Consider the following 15323-nt stretch of genomic DNA (forward strand, 5'->3'; position numbering starts at 1 on the left):
TTAGGATATGATGTGCTGACGAGGGCGCTATGTGGACATTATAAGCCCGCACCTGTTGTGATAGCGGAGCGTTTTCGTTTTCAGAAACGTAATCAGAAAGAAGGAGAAGCTGTTTCTGACTATATTGTGGCTTTGAGGCAGTTGTCAGCCACCTGCAATGTTGGACAATATTTGGACGATGCCATGAGAGATCGTTTTGTGAGTGGATTACGTTCTGATGCAGTGCAACGCAGGCTGTTGTCTGAAAGGGACCTGACTTTTCCCCGTGCCTGTGAAATTGCAGTCTTAATGGAACATGCTTCCAAAAATACAATGGAGTTCTCTGGACACAGCGGACCTCACCAGGTAAATGCCCTGTCAAGTGTTAATAATTTTTCTGAAAAGGGGAGGAAAGGACAGTTCAGATGGAACAATAATAACAAAGCAAAGGAACAGAAAAGAGACACATGGGGGCAGCAAACATGCTACAGATGTGGTGGAAAGCACTCAGCACATGACTGCAGATTTAAAAATGAAAAATGTCATGCTTGCTCCAAAATTGGACACATTGCCCGTGCATGCAGGAAGACTAAAGGGCAATCTTCAACTCAGTATGTTGAAACTGAAGGGAGTGCATCCAAAAGTGGTGATGAGGCAGAACTTTTTGGATTGTATGCAGTTGACTCTACCTCAAACTGGGAAAAAGGTTACATAGTGGATCTTGGACTGGGAAACAAGAGCACCAAAATGTTACTGGACACGGGTTCAGCAGTGTCAGTGGTTTCTGACAGCTTTTACCAGGAAAACCTCACTCAATTTCCCTTGAAACCAGTTTGCAAGTTAAAGTTGAAATCCTACTCAGGCCAAAGGATTACTGTTCGAGGGTACAACATGTTGCCAGTACAGTACGAGGACCAGCAAGTGACACTTCCACTGGTCATTGTACAGGGAAGCAGACCTGCCCTGATTGGCCGCAACTGGCTAAAAAAGTTACGGCTGAACTGGAAACAGATTTTCACAGTACACAAGGTGCAGACAAGAACGCATGGTAACACAGGAGTACAGGAGGTGATAGAGAGACATAAGGCAGTGTTCTCAGAGGGCCAAGGCTGTATCACAGGGTTCAAAGCTAAAATCCGCACAAAGCCGGATACCACACCAATTTTCTGCAATGCTCGCCCAGTTCCTTATGCACTAAAGGAAGCTGTAGAGAGAGAGCTGGAGAGGTTGGAGAGTGAGAAGGTGATTTCGAAGATTGACAAAAGTGAGTGGGCAGCTCCAATAGTCACCATACCCAAAGTCAACAAAACTATCAGGATTTGTGGTGATTACAAGGTTAGTGTTAATCAGTGCATTGAAGAGCAGACATATCCACTACCGAATACTGAAGATTTGTTCGCTACATTAGCAGGAGGAACATCTTTCAGTAAACTGGATCTTTCGCACTTCTACCAACAACTACAGTTGGATGAAGAGTCAGAAAAATATCTGACCATAAACACACACAAGGGTCTGTACAAGTATCATCGCCTCAGTTATGGAGTTTCGAGTGCTCCTGCGATATTCCAGTCTGTTATGGACCAGATTCTGCAAGGGATGGACCATGTGACATGTTTTTTGGACGACATTCTCATCACTGCTTCCTCGGAGGACGAGCATTTGACAAGATTGGATAATGTTCTCACACGTTTGGAGAAACATGGCATCAGGGTGAAGCTATCAAAATGTCAGTTTTTCCAGAGCAGTGTCGTATATCTGGGACATCGCATTGATAAGACTGGGTTACATCCTACAGAAGCAAAGGTGACTGCCATAACAAATGCACCTGAACCCACAAATGTAACAGAACTGAAGTCTTTCTTGGGCCTTCTAAACTATTACAGCAGATTCCTGCAAAACCCCTCTACTGTGCTTCAGCCGCTGCACAGCCTACTTAAAAAGGACTCAAAGTGGGTTTGGACTGTTGAGTGTGCAAAAGCATTTGAAGATGCAAAGCAACTTCTGCTGCAGAACAAAGTGTTAGTACACTACAACACCCGCCTGCCACTGCGAATCGCATGTGATGCTTTGCCTTATGGAGTTGGGGCTGTAATTTCACATGTAACAGAAAATGGAGAAGAACGACCTGTTGCATTTGCCTCAAGGACACTCACTGAACCAGAAAGGAAGTATGCCCAAATTGAAAAGGAGGCACTTGCTATCATTTTTGGAGTAAAGAAATTTCATAAATATCTTTACGGAAGAAAATTCACACTTTTCACTGATCATAAGGCACTGTTGGCCATCCTGGGGCCAAAATCAGCAGTTCCAACGTTGGCAGCATTAAGAATGCAACGCTGGGCACTTATTCTCATGGCCTACAATTATGAGATTGAGTATAAGAAGTCAGCTGATCATGCTAATGCGGATGCTTTGTCACGCCTACCCCGAGTAGGGATAAGCAACACAGCAGAAGAGGGAAGTATCTTCTACTTTTCACACTTGGAGGAACTCCCTGTGTGTGCAAAAGACATTGAGAGTGCTACTCTTAAAGATCCTGTACTCAGTAAGGTGTGGAACTACACATTAAATGGCTGGCCAAGTTATGTGCAAGATGTAGCATTGAGGCCTTATTTTGTACGCAGACAGGAGTTATCGGCAGATCAAGGCTGCATTCTCTGGGTACAGCGAGTCATCATACCCCCAGTTTATCGACAAAGATTACTGGAGGATCTTCATCATGAACATCCAGGTATCTGCCGTATGGAGGCTCTTGCCCGCAGTTACCTTTGGTGGCCAGGCTGTGATGGTGAAATTCAAGAACTGGTGAACAAGTGCTCAGTCTGCCAAGCAGTACAGAAAATGCCAGCTGTGGCACCATTACATCCTTGGCGGTGGCCAGAAAGAGTGTGGCAAAGAATTCACATCGATTTTGCAGAAAAAGATAAACAGTATTTTTTGGTTGTCATAGATAGCCATTCAAAGTGCTTAGAGGTTTTTCCAATGTCCTCCACCACTTCTCACAACACCATTAAAGTGCTGCGCGGTCTGTTTGCATCGTATGGACTGCCAGAAGAGCTAGTTTCAGACAATGGCCCACAACTGGTGGCAAAAGAGTTTACTCAGTTCCTGGAGAGTAATGGAGTAAAACACACTGCTGTACCGGCTGACCACCCAGCATCAAATGGAGCAGCAGAGTGATCAGTACAAATCCTGAAACGGGCTCTGAGGAAGAATGTGCTGGAAGCAGACAGAAAGTCTTCCTTGCCACTCAGTCACAGACTTGCAAATTTCCTTCTCATGTACCGCAGCACACCCCACACAGTGACGGGACGTACTCCAGCTGAGTTATTCCTGAAACGCCAGTTGAGAACTCGTTTCAGTTTGCTCAAGCCGGAGCTTGCCAGACAGATAGAAGGAAAACAAGCAGCGCAGAAGCATCATCATGACAAAAGGGCTCCCCCTGTTCGTTTTTTCATGGAAGGAGAGGTGGTTCGCATCAGAAATTTCCGGGGCGGAGTGGAAAAATGGATTCAGGCAAAAATACTGAAAAGACTGGGAACTGTCACTTACCTGATCCAAGAGGGACAGAGACAGTGCACAATGCATGTGGATCACATGTTACCATGGCGAGAGAACATGGAGAGACTGCCAGTTATCTTGTCTCCACCAGTTGCAGAAAATGTACCATCAGTACAACTGGACAGTGCTGTTTCAGTTCCATCACCAGGACCATCAGTGAGTCAGACACAACCTAGTTTCATCTCTGAACCAGATTCAAGGGCTGCTGAGTTGGCATCATCAGAACCCAGATCACCCACAACAAAAACCCCACCAGTGATCCGCAGGTACCCAGAAAGGTTTCGAGTACCACCAAAAAAACTGAATCTCTGAAGACAGTATAAAAATCTGTGTTAAAAGTGTAAAAATACTTTTTGTATAATACACATGTTATTGTTTACAAATGAGGGTTAAGAGTTCAGTACTAAAAAAAAAAAAAAAGAATATGGCCTAAGAACAGTTTTTTTAATTGAGCTGCTGCATTTTTTGGTTGGGTCGTGTATTTCTTTGAGTAACTTCTACATTTCTAAAAGGGGAGGAATGTAATAGAGTGATCTATGGTTGTCTGTTGCCATCTCCTGGTTAATGTTGGCTATAGCGTACTGGGGTTACTTTTTGGTTGGCCAACGATTTACGTGGTGTTGCGCACCTGACGTCAAGTGTGTTGAGTCTGTTCTGGAAGTCTACAGTAAAGAGACGTACTTCATCACCTCGCCTGTTTATTGCCTCCAACCCAATATATTACACCTGTAACACATGGAGAACTATTAAAATTATTATTAAAAGCAGTACAGTTACCAGCTAAAATAGCAATATGCAAATGTGTGGCACACACCAACGTAACGGACGCAATATCACGTTTGCTAAGAAAAAAGCAAAACAAACAGCAGAAGAAGAAATACAAGTTTTTAAACTACAAACTAGTGACATGAATAATGATATACTAAAAGACATGCAACAACAAAGTACTCCAAAAGAAAAAGATAAATGGATAAAAAAATATTTAAAAAAGGGAGCCACGTTGAACAAAGAAGACATCTATGTATGTCCAGACAATAAACCAATCTTACCAAAAAATATTTATAAGTAGGCAGCAGTATTGAGCCATGGTTGTACTCATGCCTCAACAGGAGGGAATATGAATCTCATACAGAAGTACTATACTACCTACAGTTTATGTTCTTATTAAAAAAAAAATTGTAGGGCATGCATGACCTGTGCGAGGCTAATTCCCTAAACCACAACACCCGTTCCAGCATCTATGCATGGATTTTATTGAACAAAATAGGAGTGAAGAAAAACAGTATTGTCTGGTCATAGTAGATGCATTTTCAAAGTGGGTATAAATATTTCCTAAAGGAAAAGTAGATGCACTAACAGTAGCAAAAGCATTATGCAAAGATATAATACCAAGATAGGGTATAACTAAATATATACAGTGACAATGGACCTCAATTTTTTTAATCAATTAATCAAGATTATAGGATCATTATTCCACATTGATCTAAAAAACCACTGTGCTGCTTATCCACAAAGCGCAGGACTAGTGGAAAGGAACAATGTAACAATTAAAAACAGACTAAAGAAATGTATGGAAGAAACAAAACGTCCCTGGACACAATGTATAGATTTAGTAAAAATGTACATGAACATTACAAGTACAGCCGCATTAAACGACAAACAGGAAATGCTAAGGCAAGAACAACATACTATGCCGTCTGTTCGATAGATCTGATCCCAAAACCCAGGTCCAAATATCAATCAATCAATCAATCAATGTTTATTTATATAGCCCTAAATCACAAGTGTCTCAAAGGGCTGTACAAGCCACAACGACATCCTCGGTGTCGAGTGGGTCTGACATAATATTGTGAAAGTCCAACACATCAGCGAAAGTCCAGTCCATGGTGGGGCCAGCGGGAACCATCCCGAGCAGAGACGGGTCAGCAGCGTAGAGATGTCCCCATCCGATGGACAGGCTAGCGGTCCACCCCGGAGCAGAGTAGAAAAGAAAAGAAAAGAAACGGCAGATCAACTGGTCTAAAAAGGGAGTCTATTTAAAGGCTAGAGTATACAAATGAGTATATATATAACAACCTGTGTCCCATGGATAGTCTCGTGGGCCTACAATGAATCACTGATGTTTTCGGTAGCTCCCAATACCACTTCTACAACACTACTTCCAGTAAGAAACTTAAAAAGATTCCCACCACAGGAACAGACTAGCCAAATTATTGGTGGTACCCCACAGGCTATCCAATACGGGGGAAATGGGACACTCTGGTCACTACATATAATATATTATAGTATACATTATATTTATTATTCTACTTATTTTGTGTCTGGTTTTGTATTTGTTTTGTATCATCCCGTGAGGTGTATATTATTTTTTTGTTATATTTGGATGTATTTGTTGAGTTTGTATGCTTGTGAAACTGGGCTATCCATTAAGTAAGACTACTTATTATGTTGAAGGGGGCAGGAAATATAAGATTCTCTTCATCCTGTTCCTTCTCAAGCATAGGTGTGTAAATATGTGTTTAGTTGCTAAAGTTTAATTGTCTATTGATAATGGATGAATGAATGAATGAATTACTGGCCCCAGGAGATAGTGAAGAAGCTAAATTTTTTAAAAGTCGAATAACTCTGAAACATCAAGGCCCAAATCTAGTGTTAACCATATATCTCCCTGATGGACAAATTAGACCACCCAATGCCACACTGATCAACACATCCTGCTGGGGTTTCCAATTATGGGCATGGTCAAGTGGACTAGACCCATATTTCCCGGTGATTGTTTGCATAAATCAAACCATGCGCAACACCGAACAACCCTGAGTGAACACCTGTACTAAACGCGCTGGAGTCACAGTTGTAAGCGTACCATTTGATGATGTGGATAAATGTTCAAAGTAACAACTGGTGTGTAATAATTGGTTCCTCCTTTGGCTGTTAATTGGTTACTCATGGCAAAAAAGTTTAATTGAAGTAATCAGCAAAACAACTCCTGAATGGAATTGCACTACATGGGACAAAATCTACCCTGTAACCAAAGAAACAAAGCAGAAACCAATATTTGATAAACATGTGACAAAAGCTAATTACACCTGCATTAACATGCTAGGCTCTGGACAACAGTTAGGAAACTTATCTTCAGACAACTGCTTACACATAGTAAATGTATCAATATTTGTATAAAAATTGTTAACACGCCTGAACAGTTTGATACCCGAACATTGGAAAAGAACTACACGTGATGTAAACTGGCAAAGTGTTGGCGATCCAACTTATATCGATACAATAGGTGTTCCCAGAGGTGTACCTGACGAGTACAAATTGGTAAATCAAATTGCAGTTGGATTCGAATCATCCGTCTGCTGGTGGTGTACGATTAACAAGAATGTTGATAGAATAAACTATGTCCACTACAACGTACAGAGACTAGGAAAGTGGACACAAGCCGGATTTGAAGCTGTCGCTGATCAACTCGCCGCCACCTCCCTTATGGCCTATCAAAACCGTATGACGCTAGACATGTAGCTAGCGGAAAAAGGAGGCGTGTGCACAATATTGGGTGAACAGTATTGCACGTTCATACCAAACTACACTGATGCAGAAGATAGCCTGACCAGAGCACTGGAAGGCCTGCACACCCTCAACGGTAAAATGAAAGAGCACTCCGGCATAGATACATCTATGTGGGTTGGATGGTTGGATGTGTTCGGCAAATACAAATCCTTGGTATCATCAATTCTAGTATCTATGACCGTTTGAGGCAATACTGACGTTGTGTGGATGTTGTTGTATTCCGTGTATGCGTTCTCTACTTAACCGTCTGATTACCACAGTGACTTGCCCAGCAGATGATAGACCTGTTCAGATGCACCTTCTGGCGGACGCCAAGAAAGATGAATGTGATGACGAGGATACCTACCTGGACGGTGTTCCTGAACTGTTTCCAGACCCTGGTGGAGAAAATGATGTTGAACTCTTGAGTGTAAACATAACTTGGCCCTAGGGAAATTAACTATTAACTGAAAATCGCAAGAAGAAGTTATTAGGGATAAGAAGATTCTGGGGAAGTTGTGTGATAAACAGGAGGGAAATGTTAGAATAATTATGTATATATTATCACACTAACTTTAGTATGCTTAAAGTCCGTTGCTTTAGTTATTAGCTATTAGGGCTGTGAATCTTTGGGTGTCCCACGATTCGATTCAATATCGATGCTTGGGGTCAAGATTCGATTCAAAATCAATTTTTTTTTTTCAATTCAACACGATTCTCGATTCAAAAACGATTTTTTTCCCGATTCAAAACGATTCTCTATTCATTCAATACATAGGATTTCAGCAGGATCTACCCCAGTCTGCTGACATGCAAGCAGAGTAGTAGATTTTTGTAAAAAGCTTTTATAATTGTAAAGGACAATGTTTTATCAACTGATTGCAATAATGTAAATTTGTTTTAACTATTAAATGAACCAAAAATATGACTTATTTTATCTTTGTGAAAATATTGGACACAGTGTGTTGTCAAGCTTATGAGATGCCATGCAAGTGTAAGCCACTGTGACACTATTGTTCTTTTTTTATTATTTTTATAAATGTCTAATGATAATGTCAATGAGGGATTTTTAATCACTGCTATTTTGAAATTGTAACTAATATTGATACTGTTGTTGATAATATTCGTTTTTGTTTCATTACTTTTGGTTTGTTCTGTGTCGTGTTTGTGTCTCCTCTCAATTGCTTGGTTTATTGCAGTTCTGAGTGTTGCTGGGTCGGGTTTGGAATTGGATTGCATTGTTATGGTATTGCTGTGTATTGTTTTGTTGGATTGATTAATTACAAAAAAAATAAACAAATAAAAACTTTTTTTTAAAATAAATAAAAAAATAAAATTTTTTTTTGATTTTTTCAAAATGAAAATCGATTCTGAATCGCACAACGTGAGAATCGCTATTCGAATTCAAATCGATTTTTTCCCACACCCCTATTAGCTATTGTGCTCAAGTTACACTTTTCTAATCTATGCAAGGACAAAACTTCTTGTCTGAGGGGTGGCCTCAGCCACAGATGTTATCTTTGTTTTAGCCCGCTAACAGCCAAGGACTTCAACGACCTCAACGAAGATAAGATGACAGCACGCAGACGAAGCAGAGACTTCAAGGAACTCAACGAAGATAAGATGACAACACGCAGACGAAGCGGGGACAAGGCGAAATCACAAGGCCCCTGAATAAATAGAGGGACGCAGGAGCTGAACCTTAGAGCGTAGGGTGAGACTGTGACTAAGTGTGCAGCTCCATGCGTTCTCCTCATGAGCTAAATTGAACTCTGTCTTTGCATGATTCCTTGCTTCTCTTCTGATTAATAGATGTCATCAGTGTTTGAACCTGACAAAGTGCTCTTATGAATTGTGAGAGAATGAACTTTTGGGAGGGTGAAAGTCGAGCACAAACATGCTCGACGCTCGTTACAATCCTTCATAATGTAAGCAAAGAGTTGAAAGTGAAAGTAAGAACTTGGCACACGACTGCAATAAGATGCTCTGATAATATTCATCTTCATATTTGAAGCTTCCAGGAGACTCCAGTGGTGATAGATCACCAACAGAAGACATACACATGGCCAACAAGTTAATGTAAAAGACTTTATATCCCACATCATTTGGGAATGGCGCCATTACCGAAGGCAGTAGGCCAGCAAGAGTCGTAGTTGTCAGGTTCAAACACCGATGACATCTATTAGACAAGACAAGAAGCAAAGAAATCAAAAAGAGACAGGATTCAATTTAGCTCATGAGGAGAGCGGGTAGACCTGTACCCTTGTACAGTGTTGTCCCACTTTTATTTGGGCATTTCCTGATTACATTACATTATATTACGCAGCTGCTCCTAAGGGGAGGTGGTCATAAACAGCTTTTGCACTCGGTCATAAACAGTTCAAAGAAAAGGTGCCCAGAGCGAGGTCAGGTCTGCTCCCTCTCTGCTTTGTAGATCTCGGGTCGCGACAAGGTCTTCCTGTGGCTGTCCAATAGATCAGGGAGACCGACACCTTCACGTTGCATCCCATCGCACACAGTGGAGGTTTACAAGCGGCAGGCCTTTTGCTTGATAAGGACAAAGACAGCTTTTGTCTTCTCGCAGGGCAGCCTGAACTAATGGGAAAACAAGATGTGTGATAACTTCTATACAATTATTCTGACAGTAGTTGTGGCAGTATTAATGTTGTGGCTGCTAAAGCAGTGATTAGTATTAGCTTGTTGACAATGAGTCACAACTTTCTATAAAGTAATGATCAGACATTACTTTAGTGTACGGGAGTATCATACCTTTGGAGGTGGTGACACCCCGGACAAGCATTAGATCTATCGTATTACCGTTGCGTAGCGTGGGTTCATTTATTATTTGTGTAAAACCACAGCTATCAATTATAGTCTGGAGCGCAACGCACAGAGGGTCTGATGGGGTATTCATATGGATATTAAAATCCTTCATTATAATTATATTATCTGCATACATCACTAGATCAGAGACAAGCTCTGAAAATTCACTGATAAAGTCCAAATAGGGCCCAGGGGGGCGGTAGATGACAGCCAGGTAGAGAGGTAACAGAGCTTCATGCTATATTTAAAAGCGACTGGACTGGATGACAAAAAAAATAGCACTGCTAGTCACTGTGGTGGACCTCAGGCTGTGGAGGTATACAATACCTTTGTGTTTGCTGACGGCGAAGGTCGGAACGCATTTGACACCATCATACGAAAGGGGGACGGTAGATAACAGCCAGGTAGAGAGGTAGCTGTGTGACAGACCTCATAGCAAGCACCTCAAATTATTGACATTTATTACTTAGTTTAGGGCTAAGGTTAAAGTTTTCATTGTATATTAGTGCGACCCCCCAGGCAGGGGGCAGTACTCGATGCCTGGACATCTTTCTAGCGAGACTACAAGTCCTAGCTATGTTCCTCTTTGTAATCTCTGACTGTCTCATTCCAGTGTCATTGGAGCCAACGTGTACAACTATGTTCGCATAGCTAGTGGTGCGATTAGCCTGTCGTATGTGTTTACTAGGCCTGTAGCGAGCTAGCTCCCTAAGAAAATCTTCAATGTCAGGTGCTCGGGAATACACTTAATTGTGGCTGGTTTGCTAAACTGTATGTTTCGGGTGATGGAGTCCCCTATGACTAAGGTGTGGTGTCCAGTAGACTGGGGTGTAGGACTAGCTAAAGGGCTAAATCTATTATGCGTCTCAACCGATAAAAGATAAATGTTGTTGTAATAGTTCTTTAAATGAGATGGCAATATGAGCCCATCAACACGGAAAAACGCGCGAGAATGCTGTGATACAACAACAAACAGACACACACGCTACTACTACTACTACTGCTACTACTGCTACTACTAGTACTACTACTAGTGCTACTACTGCTACTGCTACTGCTTCTGCTACTACTACTACTGCTACTGCTACTACTATTACTGCTACTGCTACTACTACTGCTACTGCTACTGCTACTGCTACTACTACTACTACTGCTACTACTGCTACTGCTACTGCTACTACACTGCTACTGCTACTACACTACAACTGCTACTACTACTGCTACTGCTTCTACTACTGCTACTACTGCTGCTATTACTACTGCTACTACTACGGCGGCATAGCTCGGTTGGTAGAGTGGCCGTGCCAGCAACTTGAGGGTTCCAGGTTCAATCCCCGCTTCCGCCATCCTAGTCACTGCCGTTGTATCCTTGGGCAAGACACTTTACCCACCTGCTCCCAATGCCACCCACACTGGTTTAAATGTTACTTTGATATTGGGTTTCACTATGTAAAAGCGCTTTGAGTCACTAGAGAAAAGCGCTATATAAATATAATTCACTTCACTTCACTACTACTACTACTACTACTACTGCTACTATTACTGCTACTACTACTTTCTACTACTACTACTGCTACTACTGCTATTACTACTGCTACTACTACTGCTACAGCTACTACTGCTACTGCTACTATTACTGCTACTACTACTACTGCTACTACTACTACTGCTAATACTACTGCTACTACTACTACTACTTCTACTACTGCTACTGCTTAGGCTGACCATATTCTGAAATCCCAAAAAAGGGACATATATGCGTGCCAAGGCGGGGACTAGGTGAAAATTTGCCAATGATACTCGAACTTGCTTTATAAATAATATATTTATTTAAATAAAGCATTTTTCTCCTCTGTTGACAGCAGTGTTGGCGCTAGGAATTTTCAAAATGGGGTCCCAGGGACCCCATCAAGTAAAAAAAATGGGGTACCACAGTAAAATTTTGGGGTCCCACTTTTTTGTAAGTGTTTTGAAAACAGATAAATGGATGCATTATTCTGTTATATCTCATTCTATATTGTGTTTTGGAAAAAGGTTGTCATAAACGTTACTTCATTCATTAAAAAAATTTATAAAAAAAGAAGTAGGAAATGGATGGATGGATGGAAAACTAATTTTAAAAAGTATGTTTTTGGGGTGGAGGAGTCTGATCGGGTGCTAGTTAGCTTGAAGCTAACAGCTAGCCTGTCTCCATCCGGGAACAATGTGGATCCAGCGGGAGATAAAAGTGAAGTTTCCATGGACTCACAAAGACTAAAACAAGACATTTACTGGAAACTTGGCACAGGATGAAGTTAAAAAGGTTGACTTTACACTCACCTTATTGTTTACCATCAAGTCTTTCTTTTGACAGCACCTCGCACTAAACTTGTCCCAGTGCAAACTGGGGAAGTGTTTATCATTGACAAAACTTCCGGCCAATGAAAATTTACGACCAATAAAAACGCAATACACGGGAACGGAAATGTGACCTGGCAAATATAAACAAAACAAAACACTGGCGGAAAGCAATAATCGAGACAATAAAAAAACAAGCAAGCCGGGCGGTAGGTAAAAAAAAGAAAAAAAGTCCTTTCTGATTTCAAACTTAAAAAGACACAAAAAGTGCGGTAACGCCAACACTGCTTGACAGTATAACAAAATAAGTCACACTTATATTCTGTAACTGTGTGGAATGCTAAAACACCCGCTGTTGCGTTTACAATGTCTTCTCCTTTTCCAGGTCGCACAAAGTACTCTGTCAATTTAGCAGACGAGTTCTCGCCCTGCAAAGCTGTTTTGTACTTTGTAGTGTCGATATGGGCTTGTAGATCTTTATTTGCTACAGATACATAAGTTCCTGCTTTGCACACAGTGCATTCTGCTTCCCATGTGTCACGGCCAGGACCAAAACACGAATACTTTTTCCGCAAATCATCCGTGAAATTGCAATTACGATTCGGCATTTCTTGTTTTCATGTCTGTCTCTCCACTCACTAGCTCTCTCGCTCTGTGTCTCTGCCCCTCCCTCACGAATGTTTCTGCGTGCGCATGTAACAGGTACTTTAGCTAGTATAGTAGAAGTTCTCAATATTGGGCTAATCAGAAGTCTAGATTACGACTCGGCGAGAGTAGGACTGACACAATTAAATGCTTTAAATGATACTGGTGTTATTTAAATATGTACAGTGCAACAAATAGTGGACAGACATTGATAGGAATGGCCATTCAAAACAAAAGAAAAAAAACAGAAAGGAATCTCAACAAACAATGTTGGTTTAGTTCATTGATTAAGAGTTCAGGTAATTCATACAAGGTAGTATCAAAAGTTCTTAAAGTTCTTAGGAGTCATATGAGACTGATCGCAGTCCATTGGCGCATTCACAGTTCATACGGCCACACGGGTAGGAGTTGTGGATATGGCAGTTTGTAGTGACAGTTCAGTTTATGGGCAGGGTGTTAATGAGATAGTGCAAAGGGCCGCAGAGCAGAGGTGGGACCAAGTCATTGCTTTGCAAGTCACAAGTAGGTCTCAAGTCTTTGCCCTCAAGTCTCGAGTCAAGTCCCGAGTCAAGACAGGCAAGTCCCGAGTCAAGTCCAAAGTCAAGACTGGAAAGTCTCAAGTCAAGTCCCAAGTCCTGCATTTTGAATTTCGAGTCCTTTCAAGTCCTTTTAACCACAGACTAATATATTTACACAGATTGTGTATGCTTTTAAAACGCTGTATTTATTTATCAAAACAAGTGCATTTGAAATTGCAGGGGAAAAAAAGTGCTGACATTGCACTTCATAATAGCACTATTAACCAGTAATTTTAAACATTTAACTCATTCTTTTACAGAATAAACACATTTGAAAAAACAAGTGCAACTGTACTTATTTGCACAAAAGTGTTAACATTGTATTTCCATGGCATATTGCATTGTAACTAGTTCCACAGCAGTTTCTATCCTGTTCTTACCTTATCTCATTGATCTCATCTCGTACTGTCTGTGTGTTTATGTGTGCGTACATATGAAAAACATAACAAAAACATGAACAAAACAATGAACAGAGTTGTACTTTTTAGATGTCAGGGCCCTATGCAATATGTACACATATTGTTAATATAGTATACATTTTAACGTTACGTTACTGTGTGTGATACATTGACTAACGTAACGTTTTGTCTAGGTACCTCATGCAACCCTGCTTAAAAAAATCATTTGGCAAAAAGTATGAATAAGGTAGCGAACTGCAGTGGACGCAACATATTGCTGTGTTTGCAATTATGTTATAACCATAGACATCTTATAAGTAGACGCAGCATTGGTTGCTGTGACGCGAGCAATTTGGCCGCCATCTTGAAGTAGTGACAGTTGACAGGTAGAAAATAAAGATGGTGTTCAGCGTTTTCCTACTCAAATGAGCGGACTGTTGAAAATAGGAATCGGGGGATTACTTTTCACAAGTAAGATTTAACATTAAAGGCCTACTGAAAAGAATTTTTTTTATTTAAACGGGGATAGCAGATCTATTCTATGTGTCATACTTGATCATTTCGCGATATTGCCATATTTTTGCTGAAAGGATTTAGTATAGAACAACGACGATAAAGATTGCAACTTTTGGTATCTGATAAAAAAAAAGGCTTGCCCCTACCGGAAGTAGCGTGACGTAGTCAGTTGAACATATACGCAAAGTTCCCTATTGTTTACAATGATGGCCGCATGAAGTGAGAGAGATTCGGACCGAGAAAGTGACAATTTCCCCATTAATTTGAGCGAGGATGAAAGATTTGTGGATGAGTAAAGTGCAAGTGAAGGACTAGTGGGGAGTTGACGCTATTCAGATAGGGAAGATGCTGTGAGAGCCGGGGGTGACCTGATATTCAGCTGGGAATGACTACAACAGTAAATAAACACAAGACATATATATACTCTATTAGCCACAACACAACCAGGCTTATATTTAATATGCCACAAATTAATCCTGCATAAAAACACCTGCGTGTTTGTTACGCTAGCTCCTAGCTCCTCTGCTAGCTCCTAGCTCCATAGAACACGCCAATACAATTCAAACACCTGATCAACACACACAATCACTCAGCCCAAAAGACCGTTCACCTAACCCAAGGTTCATAAAGCTTATATATTTTAAAAAAGTTACGTACATACGCAAAAAAAAGTTGCGCACATACGGTCAAGCGATCAAATGTTTAGAAGCCAAAGCTGCATACTCACAGTAGCACGTCTGCGTCTTTGTCATCCAAATCAAAGTAATCCTGGTAAGAGTCTGTGTTGTCCCAGTTCTCTACAGGCGTCTGTTTATCCAAGTCAAAAGTCCTCCTGGTTAGAGTCTCTGTTATCCGAGTTCTTCCATCTTGACTGCATCTTTCGGGAATGTAAACAAAGAAGCGCCGGCTGTGTACTGTTGTTGCTGACTACGTTCAAAAA

The sequence above is a fragment of the Entelurus aequoreus genome, linkage group LG06 (assembly GCF_033978785.1).
Source record: "Entelurus aequoreus isolate RoL-2023_Sb linkage group LG06, RoL_Eaeq_v1.1, whole genome shotgun sequence".
Lineage (NCBI taxonomy): Eukaryota > Metazoa > Chordata > Actinopteri > Syngnathiformes > Syngnathidae > Entelurus > Entelurus aequoreus.